We start from the raw sequence: 22,126 nt of genomic DNA, 5'->3' as shown, positions 1-22,126 counted from the left end.
CGAACATGCTCGTCCGAGCTTGATGCTCGGTCGAGCATTAGGGTACTCGAAACTGCTCGTTGCTCGGACGAATACTTCGCCCGCTCGAGAAAATGGCAGCTCCCGCCGTTTTGCTTTTTGGCGGCCAGAAACAGAGCCAATCACAAGCCAGGAGACTCTGCACTCCACCCAGCATGACGTGGTACCCTTACACGTCGATAGCAGTGGTTGGCTGGCCAGATCAGGTGACCCTGGGATAGACTAGCCGCTGCCCGCGCTGCTCGGATCATTCTGTGTCTGGATGCCGCTAGGGAGAGAGCTGCTGCTGGTCAGGGAAAGCGTTAGGGTGTTCTATTAGCTTACTGTTAGGCAGGAGTGATTCTCAAAGAACCCAACAGCCCTTCTTAGGGCTACAATAACGTTCTACTTTTTTTATTTTAATTTGCATCTAGTACCATTTTGTGAGGAATTAGCAGGGGGACTTGCTACCGTTGTGTTTAGCTCTTAGTGGCACACATATCCATAGCAAAGACCGAAGTGGGAAAATTTAGTAGGGGTTGGATTTCAATTAGGCACTAACTCAGTGTCATCTCATCTGGCATAGTAGTGTGCTTTGATACTTGGCTAGAAAATAGCCATAGGAGAATACAAACAGCTTACTTACGCCTACAGTAGCGTTCTATATATTTGATTTCTGGTTGATCTGCTGGTGGCTGTACTTTCTGCAGTGCATGTACTAGCCAATTCTGAGCAATTTGTAGTGAGACTTGCGACCGCTGTGTTCTGCGCTTAGTGACGCACATATCCATAGCAAAGACCGAAGTGGGAAAATTTAGTAGGGGTTGGATTTCAATTAGGCACTACCTCAGTGTCATCTCATCTGGCATAGTAGTGTGCTTTGATACTTGGCTAGAAAATAGCCATAGGAGAATACAAACAGCTTACTTACGCCTACAGTAGCGTTCTATATATTTGATTTCTGGTTGATCTGCTGGTGGCTGTACTTTCTGCAGTGCATGTACTAGCCAATTCTGAGCAATTTGTAGTGAGACTTGCGACCGCTGTGTTCTGCGCTTAGTGACGCACATATCCATAGCAAAGACCGAAGTGGGAAAATTTAGTAGGGGTTGGATTTCAATTAGGCACTAACTCAGTGTCATCTCATCTGGCATAGTAGTGTGCTTTGATACTTGGCTAGAAAATAGCTATAGCAATAGGATAGCATTGTTTGGTTTTAAAAACTCAAAAAAAACAAAAAACACAAAAAAAAACAAAAAAAAGTTAAAAAAAAAATAAAGTTATAACTCTCATTTTAAAAATGTTTAACCCGAGGGCTAGGGGTAGAGGACGAGGGCGGGGACGTGGGCGTCCAACTACTGCAGGGGTCAGAGGCCGTGGTCCTGGGCGGGGTGAGACACCACCTGCTGATGAGGGAGCAGGGGAACGCCGCAGAGCTACACTCCCTAGGTTCATGTCTGAAGTTACTGGGACTCGTGGTAGAGCACTGTTGAGGCCAGAACAGTGCGAACAGGTGATGTCGTGGATTGCTGACAATGCTTCGAGCAATTTGTCCACCACCAGTCAGTCTTCCACGCAGTCCACCCATGTCACCGAAATCGCCACTCCTCCAGCTCCTGCACCTCAGCCTCCTCCCCCCCAGTCTGCCCCCTCCCAGGAAAATTTGGCATTTGAACCGGCATACTCTGAGGAACTGTTTTCTGGACCCTTCCCACAGTCACAAACCACTTGTCCGGTTGCTGCTGAGCAATTTTCCGATGCCCAGGTTTTCCACCAGTCACAGTCTGTGGGTGATGATGACCTTCTTGACGTAGTGGAAGTGTGTAAAGAGGTGTCCGACGATGAGGAGACACGGTTGTCAGACAGTGGGGAAGTTGTTGTCAGGGCAGGAAGTCCGAGGGGGGAGCAGACTGAGGGATCGGAGGATGATGAGGTGACAGACCCAAGCTGGGTTGAGAGGCCGGGTGAACACAGTGCTTCTGAGACGGAGGAGAGTCCTCGACCAGAACAGGTTGGAAGAGGCAGTGGTGGGGCCAGACGGAGAGGCAGGGCCAGAGCTGGTGCATCAGCGCCAAATGTGTCAACTAGTGAAGCTCCCGTGGCGAGGGCTCTTGCGGCGAGGGCTAGATCTTCAGAAGTCTGGAGGTTCTTTAAGGAAACACTGGATGACCGACGGACTGTGGTGTGCAACATTTGCCAAACCAGGCTCAGCAGGGGTTCCACCACTACTAGCTTAACTACCACCAGTATGTGCAGGCATATGAATGCTAAACACCCCACTCAGTGGCAACAAGCCCGTTCACCTCCGGCCGTGCACACCACTGCTCCTTCCCCTGTGTCAGCTGATAGTCAGCCCCCTGCCCAGGACCCTGGCACAAAAACCCCATCGTCGCCTCCACGATCCTCCACAGCATCCACCAGTGTTCAGCTCTCCATACCCCAGACGCTGGAGCGGAAACGCAAATATAGTGCAACCCACCCGCACGCCCAAGCCCTTAATGTGCACATCTCCAGATTGCTTAGCCTGGAGATGCTGCCCTATAGGCTAGTAGAGACCGAGGCCTTTCGCAACCTCATGGCGGCGGCCGCCCCTCGGTATTCGGTCCCCAGCCGCCACTACTTTTCCCGATGTGCCGTCCCAGCCCTGCACCAGCACGTGTCAGACAACATCATCCGTGCCCTGACCAACGCCGTTTCTGACAAGGTCCACCTGACCACGGACACGTGGACGAGTGCTGCCGGGCAGGGCCACTATATATCGCTGACGGCACATTGGGTTAACTTGGTGGAGGCTGGGACCGAGTCTGACCCTGGGGCTGCTCATATACTGCCGACGCCGAGGATTGCGGGGCCTACCTCGGTCCAGGTGTTTCAGGCCTACTATGCCTCCTCCTCCTCCCACCCCTCCTCCACCTCCTCCTCCGAACTACCATCCGTGGGCACGGCGCCATCAGTCGGTAGCTCTAGGCACAGCAGCAGTGCCGTCGCTAAGCGACAGCAGGCGGTGCTCAAACTGCTGAGCCTAGGCGACAAAAGGCACACCGCCCAAGAGCTATTACAGGGCATCACGGCGCAGACTGATCTGTGGCTGGCACCGCTGAACCTCAAGCCGGGAATGGTTGTGTGTGACAACGGCCGTAACCTGGTGGCGGCTCTGCAACTCGGCAGACTGACACATGTGCCATGCCTGGCCCATGTGTTAAATCTGATAGTTCAGCGTTTCCTCAAGACATACCCCAATCTGTCTGATTTGCTCACGAAGGTGCGCCGCATCTGTGCGCATTTCAGGAAGTCCAGCCCAGATGCTGCCACTCTCAGGGCAGCGCAGCGCCGCCTCCAACTGCCCGCTCACCGACTGTTGTGCGACGTGCCCACGAGGTGGAATTCAACACTGACCATGTTATCCAGAGTTTACCAGCAGCGCAGAGCGATTGTAGACTGCCAGATGTCAACTTCCACCAGAACTGGTAGTCAGGTCAGTCAGCTTCCTCAAGTCTACAATGAGGAGTGGACGTGGATGTCTGATATCTGTCAGGTGCTGAGTAACTTTGAGGAGTCAACACAGATGGTCAGTGGCGATGCCGCCATCATCAGCCTCACCATCCCGCTGCTTGGCCTGTTGAAAAACTCTCTGGTCAGCATGAAGTCGGAAGCTTTGCGCTCGTCACAAGAGACAGGGGAAGAATATTCCCTTGTTGATAGCCAAAGCACCCTCAGGTCTGTTTCTCAGCGCATATCGGAGGAGGTGGAGGTGGAGGAGGATGAGGAGGAAGAGGAGGAGAATGTTGGCGAGACACAAGAGGGGACCATTGTTGAGTCCTTCACTGTTCAGCGTGTATGGGCAGAAGAAGAGGAGTTGGAGGAGTTGGAGGAGGAGGAAATGGACAGTCAGGCCAGTGAGGGGAGTGAATTCTTACGCGTTGGTACTCTGGCGCATATGGCAGATTTCATGCTAGGCTGCCTATCCCGTGACCCTCGCGTTCAAAGAATTTATTCCAGCACCGATTACTGGGTGTTCACTCTCCTGGACCCACGGTACAAGCAAAATCTTTCCACTCTCATCCCTGCAGAGGAAAGGAGTGTGAGAATGCATGAATACCAGCAGGCCCTGGTGCACAAGCTGAAACAGTATTTCCCTTCTGACAGCGCTAGCGGCAGAGTGCGTAGTTCTGCGGGACAAGTAGCGAGGGAGAGTAGGCGAGCAGGCAGCTTGTCCAGCACTGGCAAGGGTACGCTTTACAAGGCTTTTGCCAGCTTTATGTCACCCCAGCAAGACACTGTCACCTGTCCCCAGTCTCGGCAGAGTAGGGCTGATCTTTACAGAAAGATGGTGAGGGAGTACGTAGCTGACCATACCATCGTCCTAAATGATCACACAGCTCCCTACAACTACTGGGTTTCAAAGCTGGACATGTGGCACGAACTGGCGCTGTACGCCTTGGAGGTTCTTGCCTGCCCTGCCGCTAGCGTCTTGTCCGAGCGGGTTTTCAGTGCAGCTGGTGGCATCATCACCGATAAGCGTACACGCCTGTCGACTGACAGCGCTGACAGGCTGACGCTTATTAAAATGAATAAAGGCTGGATTTCTCAGAATTTCCAATCTCCACCAGGTGAAGGAAGCTCAACCTGAATAATTGATCCACTCCTCCTCCTCCTCATTTTCCTCCTTCTCCTCCTCTTTGTACAGTAAAGCAGAGGAAAATGGCTATTTTTTGACAGGGCCCACTGGCTCTTGCTATAGTACTTCATGCATTTAATTTTTCTGGAGGGCCACCTACCCGGTCCTCTGTTTGAAACAATTTTTGTGAGTGCCACATACAGGCACTCAATCTATTCCATTTTTCTGGAGGGCCACCTACCCGGTCCTCTGTTTTAAAAAATTTTTGGGACTGCCACATACAGGCACTCAATCTATTCCATTTTACTGGAGGGCCACCTACCTGCTCCTCTGGTTTGAAAAATGTTTGGGACTGCCACATACAGGCACTCAATCTATTCCATTTTACTGGAGGGCCACCTACCTGCTCCTCTGGTTTGAAAAATGTTTGGGACTGCCACATACAGGCACTCAATCTATTCCATTTTACTGCAGGGCCACCTACCTGCTCCTCTGGTTTGAAACATTTTTGGGACTGCCACATACAGGCACTCAATCTATTCCATTTTACTGGAGGGCCACCTACCTGCTCCTCTGGTTTGAAAAATGTTTGGGACTGCCACATACAGGCACTCAATCTATTCCATTTTACTGGAGGGCCACCTACCTGCTCCTCTGGTTTGAAAAATTTTTGGGACTGCCACATACAGGCACTCAATCTATTCCATTTTACTGGAGGGCCACCTACCTGCTCCTCTGGTTTGAAAAAATGTTTGGGACTGCCACATACAGGCACTATCCAAATTAAATTGTCTCCATAGCAGCCTCCACACGTTGCCTCCATTGCTACCTCCAAAAGTCGTCCATATAGCTGCCTCCATACATCGTCCCTTTATCAAACGAGGTGTGTCAGGCAGAAATTTGGGTTGTTTTCATGGATTCCACATCAAAGTTGTTAACTTTGTCGCCACCCTGCTGTGTTATCCACAAAATATACTGGCAAACTTTTACCATTTAGGGATATTATTTCAGCGCTTCTTGCGCATCTGTTTACATTCCCCTCACCCGGCATATCCTAAACTTATAAGAACGCTACTACACTTGATCTTATACAAAAGGTTCTTAGAAGTGCTGTTTGGGGAGTAGCCTAGAGACAGGGGCTTGGATTGGCGAAAGCTCGCCTGGCAGCGGAGCGCCAGCTCCATGCGCATCATGCGCTTCTTGCGCATCTGTTTACATTCCCCTCACCCGCCATATCCCAAACTTATAAGAACGCTACTACACTTAACTTGGTGCAGGCTGGGACCGAGTCTGACCCTGGGGCTGCTCATATACTGGCGACGCAGAGAATTGCGGGGCCTACCTCGGTCCAGGTCTCAAAGGCCTACTATACCTCCTCCCACCCCTCCTCCACCTCCTCCTCCTCCGAATTACCATCCGTGGGCATGGCGCCATCAGTCGGTAGCTCTAGGCACAGCAGCAGTGCCGTCGCTAAGCGACAGCAGGCGGTGCTGAAACTGCTGAGCCTAGGCGATAAAAGGCACACCGCCCAAGAGCTATTACAGGGCATTCCACATCAAAGTTGTTAACTTTGTCGCCACCCTGCTGTGTAATCCACAAAATATACTGGCAAACTTTTACCATTTAGGGATATTATTTCAGCGCTTCTTGCGCATCTGTTTACATTCCCCTCACCCGCCATATCCTAAACTTATAAGAACGCTACTACACTTGATCTTATACAAAAGGTTCTTAGAAGTGCTGTTTGGGGAGTAGCCTAGAGACAGGGGCTTGGATTGGCGAAAGCTCGCCTGGCTGCAGAGCGCCAGCTCCATCCCAAGATCCAACTAACATAGTTGCAGCACCTTTAATCTACTACTAGTTCACTGCCTCCATAATAATAATAATAATAATCTTTATTTATATAGCGTCATCATATTCTGTAGCGCTTTACAAATCATAGGAAACAAATACAAATGTAATGTAACAGAGCACAACATTTGTATGGAACAACAGGAGTGAGGTCCCTGCTCGCCAGAGCTTACGGTTTATGAAGATGATGGGGTAACACGAGGTAAAAGAATATTTAATGGTCAAGCCATTCTTCTTAGGGAATAGAAAAAAATATAATAAATGGAATTGCTGTCGCTTGAACCACTCAGCCGTCATCTTATATACCAGGTCCAGGGTGAATGGGACTGCAGAGAAGTCTGGTGCCTGTTGGTTGCTGGATAACAGATGGGAGGACGACACAGGACGGGTTAGTAGAAGAGTTAAAACTTCATGCAGTTAATGAGTGTTATAGGTTTGCCTAAAGAAATGGGTTTTAAGAGCACGTTTGAAACTTTGGAGGTTAGGTATTAGTCTGATAGTCCGGGGCAGAGCATTCCATAGAATTGGTGCAGCTCTAGAGAAGTCTTGGAGACGCGAGTGGGAGGTCCGCACTAGGGTAGAGGTTAATCTAAGATCACTGGCGGATCTAAGAGCACGGGTTGGGCGATAGACTGAGATAAGAGAGGAGAGGTAGGGGGGTGCAGCATTATACAGAGCTTTATGGATGAGGGTTATTATTATTTTAAACTGTATTCGAAAGGAGACTGGCAGCCAGTGCAGCGACTGGCATGAACTGTAAGCATACATGGTCCCCTTATCAAACGAGCTGTGTCAGGCAGAATTTTGGGTTGTTTTCATGGCTTCCATGTTAACTTTGTCGCCACCCTGCTGTGTAATCCACAAAATATACTGGCAAACTTTTATCATGTACCGATATTATTTGAGCGCTTCTTGCTCACCTCCTTTGGTTCCTCTCTGACACCCATTGGTTTGAAGCCTGCTGCCGCTGCCTCTGCATGCCGTCTCCTATAGTGTCAGGGTCAATTATTGGATGTTTTAGATGCTATCTAGCTTCATTCTGTCACTCTGTCATGGCCATGCTGTTGCCCATAATTTTGGCATAATGGTGCGATTAGGCAGCCTCAGAGGCATCCATGCATGCTGCCCCTGCTGTTTCCTGTCCATTTCCATGGTGTTTCCATCCTTTTCTGAGGTTCCCAGGTGTTTGGCCAAGCTTCCCTGTGCAGAGCCTTGGTCCCCTTGAAAAATGCTCGAGTCTCCCATTGACTTCAATGGGGTTCGTTATTCGAGACGAGCACTCGAGCATCGGGAAAAGTTCGTCTCGAATAACGAGTACCCGAGCATTTTAGTGTTCGCTCATCTCTAGTAATAAACAGTAAAAATCAGGCACTTTAGGTATAGCCTCAGTCTCAGAATGCCCGATCTATCATAATATAAAATTGGTTATTGCCGGCGGTGAACCCAATAAGAGATAATTTTTTTGAACACACTAATATCAAATTCCACCATGTTAACTATCACAGTGACATGTATGGGCACAAATCGCAACCACCTAGATGTCAAAGGTGAACATAAAAAAGTGATGAAGTCTCACATGGCATCACAGGGCTGTGGAAGAATATTAATCCACCACTGTTTTGGAATGTAGACCATCTTTAGACTGGGGTTTATGTGAAATGCTCTATGTGATAATATTCAGGAGATAGATATTTTCTAGAACCGCTCTGTAAACATTCTGTGTTGTAAACGCCTTATAGATAAATCGCTCACACTGTGGGGTTGGGATGGTTCAGCATTTCCTGTGATATAGTAAAAGCTATCTTGCTGCACAAATTACCCATCTAAAACCTGGATCCCACGAGGTAGCCTCAATCATATTTTCAAAAAGCAGCTTATTCCGCGGAGGGCAATTTAGTGCCGAAAATCCTATCAAATTATTCAGAAGATGATTGGAATGAATGTTAAAATGGAGACTCATTTGTCAATTTGGTCTGCAATAGGTTTTATTGCAAATTAAAATGGGAAGTTAGGATGCCAAAAATAGTAAGATAAAAATTACAGTCTTTATGCATAAAGATCTATTTAGCAATCACCAAAGATGAAACTCCAAATTATTACTGACCCACCCACTTTGATTTTCAAAGTTGCTCCTCTTTTCATTGTATCTTTGGCTACCCTTTAGGATGAACTACTGCCCCCTCAACCATAGATTTGCTGGACATCATGCTGCCGGCATGTCCTGCTCCGATGTCATCAAATGGGATGGGCGGGAAGGTCAACTGATCCTGAAAGTTAGAGGAAAAGCTAGGTAAGCAGGACAAGGAGGATGGAACTCCAACCAATATAGAACTGCCACCTATTAACCCTATGTGTATCCAAAACAACTCTGACCACTTTAGGGGGTCTGAGACAACAGAAAATTTTACAGAAAAGTTTTTACAGAAAACCTTACGCAATATGCAGCAAAGACTTACCGGCTATGGAGAGGGCTCAGCCCGTGAGCCCTCTCCATGCAGCGGGACCTGACCACCGCCGTGAATACACGGCGGGCGCGAACCAGTTAAAGGAATCTAAATCTCCCACCAGGATGAAGGTTTGTAAACCAAGAACACTGGTGTGTGCCCCCTCTGCCAGGATCCGCTCTTCTTTTAACTTCTTAAGCCCTTTTTTTTAAAAAAGGGTTTAAAAATTAAGTAAATAGGGCTGATGGTTTCCAAGCTTGATTGACATATTTTGAGTCTGGAGCCCCTCAGTCTCCTTTGCATATTTTTTAAATCCTTTTTTTTCTAAAGACAGGGGCTTAAGAAGATAAAGGAAGAGCAGATCCTGCCATAGGGGGCAGGCATCAGCATGTAAGTGTACTTGGTGAACAAATTAGGAGGCGTTCCGGTGCTCCAGATTTAACATGCAAAGTCTGTCGCACGCCCTATGTTAAAGGTGCACCCAAAAAAAGCTGGTGAACCCTGTCTGACCAATACAGGGAAGCGCCAGATTCATGATTTCTGGCGCACAATCTTAATGAATCTGGCACACCGAGCATTATACACAGGCAGAGCACTTTTAGTAAAGTTTCCTACATTCTTAGTAAATGTGCCCCTGTATCCATCAGTCTGTCAATTTTCTACATTGCTATTAAAATTAAAAAATCAGCTTTGTAAAGAGACTTGAGAAAGATCAAAAATGTCCTACTGTATTTTATGGTTACAGACTGCAAGAAGTATTTTTGACAACCAATAAAGATTTACATACATATATTTTTGTGGCAAGGGATCCAAAATATCTGTGATGGACAATGTACAGATTAGTGGAATGAGGTGACATAGAATTTTGGCTATTTCACTGTATTGTTAGATCTTATTTCCATACATTTTCAGATGAGTATATGCAAATCCAGTAAATAAGTAACTACCGTATATACTCAAGTATAAGCTGACCCAAGTATAAGCCGAGGCCCCTAATGTTACCACAAAAACTTGGGAAAACCTATGGACTCGAGTATAAGCCGAGGGTGGGAAATGCATTGGTCACCGTCTCCCAGTATATAGCCTGTCGGACCCTGCCCTATAATATGTAGCCAACACCTGCCCCCCCAGTATATAGCCTGCCAGCCCATATCCCCCAATATATAGCCAGCCCCCTGCCCCAGTATATAGCCATCAGCGGGGGAAGCCAGAAAGGTGAGTTTTGAAAAGTCAAGTTTGGGTTTTCAGCACATTTTTTTGTGCTGAAAAACTAGGCTTATATTTGAGTATATATGGTAAAATACGACCTATTAGTACACACCTTATGGTCCTGCCCCAAAATTAAACATTTCTGACAGGAAACTTATAACCTAATAAAAAATGTGAGCAACGTAAATGTTCCTTTCACTGCAACCACAGCCTTACTCCTGATAGATCTTAATGAACTCCCTCTTAGGACCCGAAACATAACATCCCACATTTAATGCAAACAGGGAAAAAATGTAGTAAATCAGCTCACCCTTCCATGGCCATACATCAGGTGCCGGTGCACGGATATGCTGAGCCGGATCAGTGTATTTAGGACAAAAGGAGCGTTTATCCAGCAACCAGGCTTGTGAATCTTGCAATAAAACTTCTGTTTATTTCATCATGTAGTAAAAAAAGGTTAAAAAAGGTACCATGTAGTAGACATCTGACGTCAGATGTCTACTACATGGTACCTTTTTTAACCTTTTTTTACTACATGATGAAATAAACAGAAGTTTTATTGCAAGATTCACAAGCCTGGTTGCTGGATAAACGCTCCTTTTATCCCACATTTAATGGCTACAAAATTAGCAATCACAAGATTCTGGAAGGACACTAGAAGCCCGAGTGTTGGGGAAGTCATAGCAAACATCAATAGAACATATAAAAACGCTATTTCTATCCAAAACAACAAATACAGCTCCTTCTGCTCAGTTTGGGACATATGGTCACAAAGCACAAACTGCTCCCAATAAATACCTAGAACCACTTTTGAGTAAAAATCCGCTCAAGGCCTTTTGTTATCTTTGTTATCTTTTTCTTGGTTTCTAGACGTTTTGGGAATGGATTATTTAAGAGACATATACTCAGATTCCATTTGATGTAAACCATGAGTTCTGTAATGTGTATTTGTGCATACATCTCACTTACAAGTCAATGGGTAGGCAGCAGTGTTTATCTGTCAGTGATATGGCAGGATTAGTTTTCCTTAATGCTGTTTTCTGGACACATGTTCTGTACACACAAATTTTTTGAAAGTCTTCTCATGTGGTCATGAAAATTTCAACATAGAGAGTGTCCTGGTGGAGCACAGGGGTTGTCAGGTTGGATGTTGGAAGAAATATGAGCAGACAAGGTTGCTTTTATGTGTACGTGGGCTCAGAGCGCTTTGCATGAAATGAAAGGACGGTGATAAGGAGATATGCAATCTCCCCTCGGACAGTACTAAGTGCAAAACACTTGCCATAAAGAAGCCTTGATCCATAGCTGAAAGCAAATCCTTCAGGGTAAGATGTAAGTTTTTAATGTATTCCTTTTATGTATTATAGAGGAACCAGACAAGCGACAATTTGTAATGAATATTGGCTATTCTCTCCATGACTTCAGTCTTGGCTGACGTCATAGCAAGAAGAATTATTGGTAAATAACAAGTACATGGTCAATCTAAAAGTCAACTCTACAATAAGAAATAAATGGCTGTGCTGTCCAGAACATGCCATGTTCTCTTGTGAGAAGCCTCAAAAAAAGCTTTTGAGTTTTTAAAGACCTTTCAATGAGTTATGAGAGGACCCAAATGGCAAAGTTCAAGTTCATACCGAACTCTGCAGGTGCGAAGTTGGGGAACATGAAGATGTTTGGTTCAAACTCTCCCAACGTTTATGGTTTGCAATAGGTGCTGCCAGCACTGATCACAGATGTTAACTGTTTAATTGCCATTGGCAAAGCCACCAGCGTTATTTAAATGGCAAAGCCAGGACCCTGGCACTAGCATGGCAGTAGCATAGAGCGCCCCCATTTTGGGGAGGATCGTAGTTCTCAATGATGTAATCGGGAGTGACGATCTTCACCAAAAGGTCACTGTGCAGCATTACAAACATATCAGTGCCAGTGTGCGCGACTAATTTAACTCTACTGGCGACTTTGCCACTACACTGTGACACCGATTGTAGGTGTCACACAGGTGTTTAAAATTTGGGTTCAAACCCAGCCTAACCACTCCACTCATCACTACTGTCTGTATACCCTATAAAAAGTAATAATTTAATGCTTTAAACTATTTCCATGATTGACCCCCTAATTTCAATGGGCACGTTATTTCCCTTGCCTTATTTGATTACCCTGATTTGGACAGGGCTGGGCTGGAATACCAAAGTACCAGAGGCCGGTATGCCCATCTACTGACATTATGATGAACTTCAGAAATTCAGCAGAATATTTGTATCTGAATTACAAGCAAATCACTTGGCACAATGTTCTCACTCTTATAGATCTGTTACAAATACCCTATTAGACGTCATGGAATATAGACTATTGTGTGCAAAAGAAAAAACTGTGGACCCTTAGTTACTTTAAAACCAAGGAGACGATGGAAAGGAGTTGGTGGAAGTTATATAGTTTCATTTAAAGTAGTTTGGCTGCAGTACAGATAAATCCAGTATGGTGCCGAGAAGACCTTCGATTGTACTTAATGCCTAGCGTTGTCCATCTACAGCAGGTTGATGAGCTATAATCAAAGATGTATTTTCACAATGACAAAGGTGGTGGCATGAAGACTGGCGGGAGTTACTAGGAAATTATCTATAGCAGGGCTGGGACAAGACATTTTCTTAGCCGAGGCAGGGAACCTATTATCATATCTGTATTGTTCTACATAGCTAGAATAAGATACAGATATTTTGTTTGTTATATCTATATTCCACACTGACTTTGGGTGCCTGAAAGGTGGCACTCCTAAAGCCTCTCTCTGCTCCACCAGCTGGATAGGTCTCTCATTAAACAGATGAGTGCCATGATTATTGCCTAGGTCGGTAGTCACCTGCCTATCCCTCTTTCCAGATATTTAGTACTGTAGGCATATTCGCTCAGATGGAAAGATAAGCCTAGCCATTATGGTGGCATCTAGTGGGGTGTGGACAATGTTTTGGTGAGCCAACGGTGAACTAAGCCATATGGACTGCTGGTTTAATGTGACAAATCACTTTATATGGGTTCTGTCTTGGGACAGATTTAATAACCCAAACATTTATACTTACCTAGAGATGAATTCGATAATTCACATTGCGGCACATTAACTAAGGGCTTTGCGCCACACTTTTTTCGGACTTTGCACATTCTCGTAGGGGAAATCAGCTTTCATAGGTACTTAAGAAGTGTTTGCTCTGTTATTGTGTTGCACGTGACCCTATTGTGGCGCATCTGCACTAGCCTTAATGCAACACAAATTAGGGAGCTCGGTCCGACTCAGCCCCATATTTCACTTGCTAATTGTGTTGCAGACCCTGGGGCTTATTTATTAAGGGCCGTATTTTCGTCTGGTTTCCCGACTTTTTGGGGATCGCGCCAAGAATTGTGTCGCACATCGGCCCCAGCTTTCATGTGACAGTTATCAGGGGGCGGGCTGTCGGATGATCCGACGGATTCGGACTAAGCGGGGAATTTAACATTTAAATTTGTGTCGCATGCAAAGAACTTACAGACACCGGGAGGAAGATGGTGAACTCCGGCAGACCTGATCAGGGAATCGACACAAGCAGGAAACCGGGCGCACGGCCTTCATGAATTGGGCAGATGTGCATTCCGGCAGACATTCCAGATCAGGGATCGCGCAGGGACCAGGTAAGTAAATGTGACCCCCTATACTAAAGATGCACCACAAAATAGTTGGTGACAGATTCATGATTTTTGGTGCACGTTCTTAGTGAATTGCTGCACCCATACATGGACAATGCACTTTTAGTGAAGTTTCCAACTTTCTAAGTAAATGTGCCCCAATGTGTTTAGATAATAGGAACCCCTTTTATGATGGCACAAGACATAGATATGTCTATCTTACTTTCCTCTATCCAACTGATTTTAAAATAATTCAAATAAAACAAAAGTATGCCCCTCCTATCTCAGGCTGTTACCTATTGGATTGTTGAGGATAGACGATCACATGTGCTAGAAGGGCACCACAAAACCTTGACCTTTAGTTGTACTGTATGTCTATTCCAACTCTTGAAACTCTTTTCTTGCAATAGACAGTAGAGTACCCACAGACGTTTTAATTCAAATAATTTTAGTTTTGTTAAAGAAAAATGTGAGTATTTTTTGTGTGTTATTTCGGTGCCATTGTGCTGGAATAAAAGTCTCCTACACAATATTCTGCCTTCGTCCCTTCACAGAGGAGATGTTCCTTATGACCTCGCTTATACACAGTTTACATTTCTGTGAACCAGCTGTAGCTGAAAATGGATTAACTGCCAAGTGAAACATTAACATTTAGCTAAGTGGCTTTAAGAGTCCTGTGATCCATCTTAAAGCTTGTTCAGAAAGCAGGTAAAGTTTGTTAAATGATAGGTAAATTTAATATCGGATCCATCTTGGTGATAGCTTTTTAATAGAATCGATGAGCATCAGGAATGACTCCATCCTAGGACTGATGAAGGAAGAATTGCCTTTTGGCACTTGTGATTTTTGAAATAGGAAAATAGTTTTTCTCCAATATTTTTGATTGAAATGAAAGCATGACTATAAACATCAGAACCGAATTACCAGGAGGAGCGGTAGCAAAGCGCAAACATGAATTTCTGGGATGAAATATGATTCAACAAGGTACTGTAGGAAAAATAAATGAATAGTTTGATTTTTTTCTTACAGCTCCTTGCATCTATGTTTTTGGTCAAATTATGGTTCTGGCCCTGGGGTTTTGCTTTATTTACGTTAAGAATTTTTTGTCAAAATTTCTGCTCTGATTTTGAGTTCCAAGTGGATACAAAAAGCAAACAATCTATTGGAGCCTCCATTTTTTTTTACCATCTTCTAACTCTTAAATCATTCCAAAGATTTGATTTGGATTTTTTCCACCATAGACATTTTATAGCATAAAAGTTAAATACGTGATTGATGGGGGTTCCATGGCTGGGATCCCAACTGGGGCTGTAAAATTGTATGTACAACTGGTGTAATGAAGGGAATAGATTAGGGGCGGAAAAAGAAGGATAGAATGAAAAATAAAATAGCCAGGAAATATAATCAGCAGAAAACAATGTGTGAACCAAATTTAGAGAGCCTCAGCCCCAGCTGATAGAGGCCTGCCCATCACAGCATGTAATGCACCCTCTACATGGCGCTGTGCCCCCCGGCATGAACTCACCTCTCCATGTTCCTGCTCCCATTCCTGGCTAGGCCAAGCATGTGTTCCCGCTCGCTAGGGCGTGCACGCCGGCACTCGGAGATTTAAAGGGCCAGCGCACCGTTGATTGGCGCTGACACTTCCGGGTTTCCCATAAAGACCGGCGGCTCCCATCACTCCCCGCCAGAACTTTGAGCTACCTAGCCATAGATGTTCTTGTTCCCTTCTGCGTTGATCTCCTGTTGTGACCTCGGACCTGACCTTTGACCTCTGCATCTCTGCCTCCTGACCTGACAACCGGCCTGCTTCTGACCACAAGATTGAATTACGATTCTGTACTGTTATCTTGGCTGCCTTTTTGGAACGACCAGGTGGCACCCTGCCACAGCAAGTCCATCCCACTTTGCCGCGGTTCCTTTTGAAGACCAGGTGCCACTTAGATTCAGGTATCTGCTAGTACCATCTCCCGCGGTGGTCCAGAGGGTCCACTAACCCTGCATGTTCTTTCCAGTGCAAACTGCTTGCACAGGTATTTAAGAAGCCACATTTGTGTTGCACACAACCGTTTTGTGTCATGGCTGCAATATTCTTCATGCGACACAAATTTATGCACGAGAGGGGTGTACCGTTTCTCAGTCAGACCATGAGCCAAATTTATCATGCAAAGTCCAACAGAAATTTGTTGCACGCCACATTTTAAAGGTGCACCAAAGAAAAGTGGTGCACTCTGTCGGTTCAGTGCAAAGGGCTCCAAATCTATGGAGAATATGCACCAGAAATCCTGAATCTGACACCTTCTGCAAACTACACTCGGTTTTTACTAAATGTGGGTAGGAAATGCATTTTTTACAGCAGTCTCGAGTAATGTAATGCCCAGAAACCTACCTCAGTAATGTGAAATTCCTCATGCAGCCCTCCCACTGTAAGGCAATGCCTCGTGCAAACCCCTTAGTAATGAAATGCCCTCCCAAATAATTAAATGCCCTGTAGCCCCCTAAATAATAAAATGCTCTGCAGCCCCCCAGATAATGAAAAGCCCTGCAGCTCTCCTGATAATACAATGCTTTGAAGCCCCCCTGAAAATGAAATGCCCTGCAGCCCCTCATAGTATAAAAAAAAATAAACTTACATACTCACCTTCTGATGCTCCGCGCAGCTCCCCTTCATTCTTATCTCACTGGCACACTGTGACACAGTGGTAACACTGCTGATGATGTCCTAGTTTGTGTCTCTGTATGTGTCTTTGCCCGCTCTGTTACCAGTGAAGAGGATAAGGAAGAGGAGCCGCTCGGGTCTTCAGAGTGCGAGTATGTAAGTTTCCTTTCCTCGTGTATGAGCCGGGTTGTAGTTTTTCACCACATTTTTTTTGCTGAAAAACTTGGCTTATACACAAGTATATAAAGTACTGTAAATACAGCTAGGAACATAAAGCACAATTCACACTATGAAAAGTCAAGTGTATTAGACTTTTTACATTGGTGTTGTTTATGTTGGCATTTCATGTGGCAGGGGGGATGGTTGATATCACATTCATACACCCAATTGAAATACACTACATTTCACAATGAGAAGCTGATATTGGACTTTAGATAATAATTTATATTAGGAAACAGTTATGAACACAATGTTCATGAATTCAGGGAAAGTTAAGTCCATTCACTCTAGTGACATCACTTCAAGGTTTCAGAACACAATGCTGCTTATGAAAATGCTATTCAGGCTGGATTGAATAGAACTGGCAAAGTCACATCTGCCCAGCTCTTGTTTCTTTGCCAGTAACTGTCACTGAAAAATATATGCCAGCAAAAATCACTGAAAAAGCAGTTCCCTTCCCTCCCTCAGCTGCTGATCTCTCGTAACAATGCAATAAATCGTATGTCATTGTATTCTATAACACTTTGCGGAATATATGGTTCTTTGTCTAAATGGGTTGTAAACACAAAAACTATCCTCACAGAAAATATTAAAAAACTTGCCCCTCCCTGCATGTTGTGTGTGAGAAGAACTCCAAAGTTTACCAGGTAAACAAGTCTAGTATTTCATTATTTGGGGCTCATTTACTAAGGGTCGTGGATCACACTTTCGTCGGACTGTGAACCTTTTTCGGGGAATACACGGCTATACACAGCTATGTAAAAATTCATTTTTGGAGCAGCTGCACTGGCTTCCATGCAACACAATTTAGGGGGGGGGGGGGGTGTCGGATGATCCGACTGATTCAGACTGAACACTGGATTTAACTTTCAAATTGTGTTGCAAGCCCATGCACTTACATGCACCACTAAAAAGATCATGACTCCGGCGGACCTGAGCGGGGAAGCGACACATGCAGAATATCGGGCGCACGATCTTAGTGAACATTGCACTTTCGGTGAACTACAGCGGCAATGTAAGTAAATTAGCCCCATTGGGGGTCATTTACTAAGGGCCCGATTCGCGTTTTCCCAATGTGTTACCCGAATATTTCCGGTTTGCGCCGATTTCCCCTGAATTGCCCCGGGATTTTGGGGCACGCGATTGGATTGTGGAGCATCGGCGCTGGCATGCACGCAACGGAAATCGGGGGGCGGGGCCGAACGAAAACCCGACGGATTCGGAAAAAACGCCGCATTTTTAAAAAAAATGTGTCGCGTAGCTTGCACTCACCTTCACTCAGCCCGGCTCGGTGTATTCCAGTGCGTTTCTGGGAACTTCAGCGCAGACGTCGGAGGAACTGCCTTAATAAATCCCGGCCGGACCCGAATCCAGCGCAGAGAACGTGCCGCTGGATTGCGAATGGACCGGGTAAGTAAATCTGCCCCATTGTGTTCTCTAAAGCAGCTCAGAAACAACTGTTCTGTGTCCACACACTAAGGGCTCTTCCTGGCGTTGGTGCTGCGAGTGCGTTGACAACAGTTCAAATCAGATTATTCAGTTTTCACTTTGGTTTTGTCTTTGTTTAGTCTCCGTGTCCACAAAAAAAAATGAAGGTTTTACATTTGTTTTGAAAACATCCCACCTGGTTTTTCAGCCTCATCAGTTAAAAAATAAACAGATGTTTCATCAATTTTTTTTGTGGACCGGTAGACTTCCATTGCCTTCTGTGACCCGCATCCGTGAAAAACCTAGGACATGTTTTATAATTTTTTCCATGGGCAACGTATAAGTGAATATACAAGCAAATGCGAAAACAACCATTTCCTGTTCCTTACTCAGAACAGGAAATCCCAGCACAAGCTAAAGAATAAATCCCAGAAGATTTCCTGGTAGAGTGCTGGCAGCTACAACCATCTACATACCCCAAAATATACATGTTTTCTGTCTGATCGGTTTACCGTATGGTTATAACTAGAGATGAGCGAGCACTAAAATGCTCGGGTACTCGTTATTCGAGACGAACTTTTCCCGATGCTCGAGTGCTCGTCTCGAATAACGAGCCCCATTGAAGTCAATGGGAGACTCAAACATTTTTCAAGGGGACCAAGGGTCTGCACAGGGAAGCTTGGCCAAACACCTGGGAACTTCAGAAAAGGATGGAAACACCACAGAAATGGACAGGAAATAGCAGGGGAAGCATGCAAGGATGCCTCTGAGGCTGCTTAATCGCACAATTATGCCAAAATTATGGGCAACAGCATGGCCATGACAGAGTGACCGAATGAGGCTAGATAGTATCTAAAACATCCAATAATTGACCCTGACACTATAAGGGACGGCATGTAGAGGCAGCGGCAGCAGTGGCAGGCTAGAGAGTGTCATGGCGACATACCCTAAATGGACTCAGGTTTCACCAAAGGAGGTGAAATGATTTCCTATGTGAACAAAAGGTTGACGGTATATTTAGTCGATAACACAGCATGGTGGCGACATAGTGACCAAATTCCATAACGTATCTGGTGAAACACCCGAAAAATGAGCCTGACACAGCTCTTTTGATAAGGGGACGACATGTGGAGGCAGCCATGGAGACGACTTCCAGGATTAAGAGCGACAGTATGGGGCATTCATATTGCGCTGCTATGATTGCAACTTCAGGTCTCCAGCATGGCGGCGACAGATGGGCCGAGTTCCACTATGTATCTGGTGAAACACCTGAAAATTCTGCCTGACACAGCTCGTTTGATAAGGGGACGATGTATGGAGGCAGTGAACTAGTAGTAGATTAAAGGTGCTGCAGTTAAAACTATGTTAGTTGGATCTTGAGATGGAGCTGGCGCTCCGCTGCCAGGCGAGCTTTCGCCAATCCAAGCCCCTGTCTCTAGGCTACTCCCCAAACAGCACTTCTAAGAACCTTTTGTATAAGATCAAGTGTAGTAACGTTCTTATAAGTTTGGGATATGGCGGGTGAGGGGAATGTAAACAGATGCGCAAGAAGCGCTGAAATAATATCGGTAAATGATAAAAGTTTGCCAGTATATTTTGTGGATTACACAGCAGGGTGGCGACAAAGTTAACAAGTTTGATGTGGAAGCCATGAAAACAACCCAAAATTCTGCCTGACACAGCTCGTTTGATAAGGGGACCATGTATGGAGGCAGTGAACTAGTAGTAGATTAAAGGTGCTGCAGTTAAAACTATGTTAGTTGGATCTTGAGATGGAGCTGGCGCTCCGCTGCCAGGCAAGCTTTCGCCAATCCAAGCCCCTGTCTCTAGGCTACTCCCCAAACAGCACTTCTAAGAACCTTTTGTATAAGATCAAGTGTAGTAGCGTTCTTATAAGTTTGGGATATGGCGGGTGAGGGGAATGTAAACAGATGCGCAAGAAGCGCTGAAATAATATCGGTAAATGATAAAAGTTTGCCAGTATATTTTGTGGATTACACAGCAGGGTGGCGACAAAGTTAACAAGTTTGATGTGGAAGCCATGAAAACAACCCAAAATTCTGCCTGACACAGTTCATTTGATAAGGAGACCATGTATGGAGGCAGCTATATGGACGACTTTTGGAGGCAGCTATGGCGATGACGTGTGGAGGTAGCAATGGAGACAACGTGTGGAGCCAGCTAAAAAGACGACATGTGGAGGCTGCTATGGAGACAATTTAATTTCGATAGTGCCTGTATGTGGCAGTCCAAAAAAGTTTTCAAACCAGAGGAGCAGGTAGGTGGTCCTCCAGAAAAATTAAATAAATTGAGTGCCTGTATGTGGCAGTCCAAAAAAGTTTTCAAACCAGAGGAGCAGGTAGGTGGTCCTCCAGAAAAATTAAATAGATTGAGTGCCTGTATGTGGCAGTCCAAAAAAGTTTTCAAACCAGAGGAGCAGGTAGGTGGTCCTCCAGAAAAATTAAATAAATTGAGTGCCTGTATGTGGCAGTCCCAAAAATTGCTTAAAACAGAGGACCGGGTAGGTGGCCCTCCAGAAAAATTAAATACATAGAGTACTATAGCTAGAGCCAGTTGGCCCTGGCAAAAAATAGCCAGTTTCCTATGCTTTAGTGTACAAAGAGGAGGAGAAGGAGGACAATGAGGAGGAGGAGTGCATACATTATTCAGGTTGAGCTTCTTTCACCTGGTGGAGAATGAAAATCCGGAGAAATCCAGGCTTTATTCATCTTGATAAGCGTCAGCCTGTCAGCGCTGTCAGCGCTGTCAGTCGACAGGCGTGTACGCTTATCGGTGATGATGCCACCAGCTGCACTGAAAACCCGCTCGGACAACACGCTAGTGGCAGGGCAGGCAAGAACCTCCAAGGCGTACAGCGCCAGTTCGTGCCACATGTTCAGCTTTGAAACCCAGTAGTTGTAGGGAGCTATGTGATCATTTAGGACGATGGTATGGTCAGCTACGTACTCCCTCACCATCTTTCTGTAAGGATCAGCCCTACTCTGCCGAGACTGGGGACAGGTGACAGTTAGAGATGAGCGAGCACTAAAATGCTCGAGTGCTCGTTATTCGAGACGAACTTTTCCAGATGCTCGAGTGCTCGTCTCGAATAACGAGCCCCATTGAAGTCAATGGGAGACTCGAGCATTTTTCAAAGGGACCATGGTTCGGGAATAAAATGTGTTAATTAATTGAAAAAGAATGTCTTCTGATAAGTTAGCAGATGTATGCAAACATCTGCAATCTATTCTTCACTGTTCCGCGCGTATATTATCTCCCGACAAGTTAACAGATGTGAAGAACAGTGAAGAATAGAATAAAAACAGTGAACACAGGATCATTTAAGTGAAAAACACAGTGAAGAATAGATTACAGATGTTCTGCACATCTGCTTACTTGTCGGGAGATACGCTGTCCCGGGATCCGCTGCTCTTCTTCCACTGAAGTCTCCCCGATGTCTCCGTGCACTGATGTCTCCGTGCCCCGATGTCTCCGTGCCCCGATGTCTCCGTGCCCCTATGTCTCCGTGCCCCTAAGTCTCCGTGCCCCGATGTCTCCGTGCCCCGATGTCTCCGTGCCCCGATGTCTCCGTGCCCCGATGTCTCCGTGCCCCGATGTCTCCGTGCCCCTATGTCTCCGTGCCCCGATGTCTCCGTGCCCCTATGTCTCCGTGCCCCTATGTCTCCGTGCCCCGATGTCTCCGTGCCCCGATGTCTCCGTGCCCCGATGTCTCCGTGCCCCTATGTCTCCGATGTCTCTGCTGCGCCAGATGTGTCTCTGCTGCGCCAGATGTGTCTCTGCTGCGCCAGATGTCTCCCTGCTGTGCGATGTCTCCCTGCTGCCGTTCCGCGCGTATCTTCCGACAAGTAAGCAGATGTGCCGAACATCTGTAATCTATTCTTCACTGTGTTTTTCACTTAAATGATCCTGTGTTCACTGTTTTTATTCTATTCTTCATTGTTCTTCACTGTGTTTTTTTAATTAAATGCTCGATCTCGAGCAGGGGAAATACTCGTCCGAGCAACGAGCCGTCTCGAGTACCTTAATACTCGA

Source organism: Engystomops pustulosus, chromosome 7 (genome assembly GCF_040894005.1).
Source record: "Engystomops pustulosus chromosome 7, aEngPut4.maternal, whole genome shotgun sequence".
Taxonomy (NCBI): Eukaryota; Metazoa; Chordata; class Amphibia; order Anura; family Leptodactylidae; genus Engystomops; species Engystomops pustulosus.
This window is presented reverse-complemented; position numbering follows the sequence as displayed.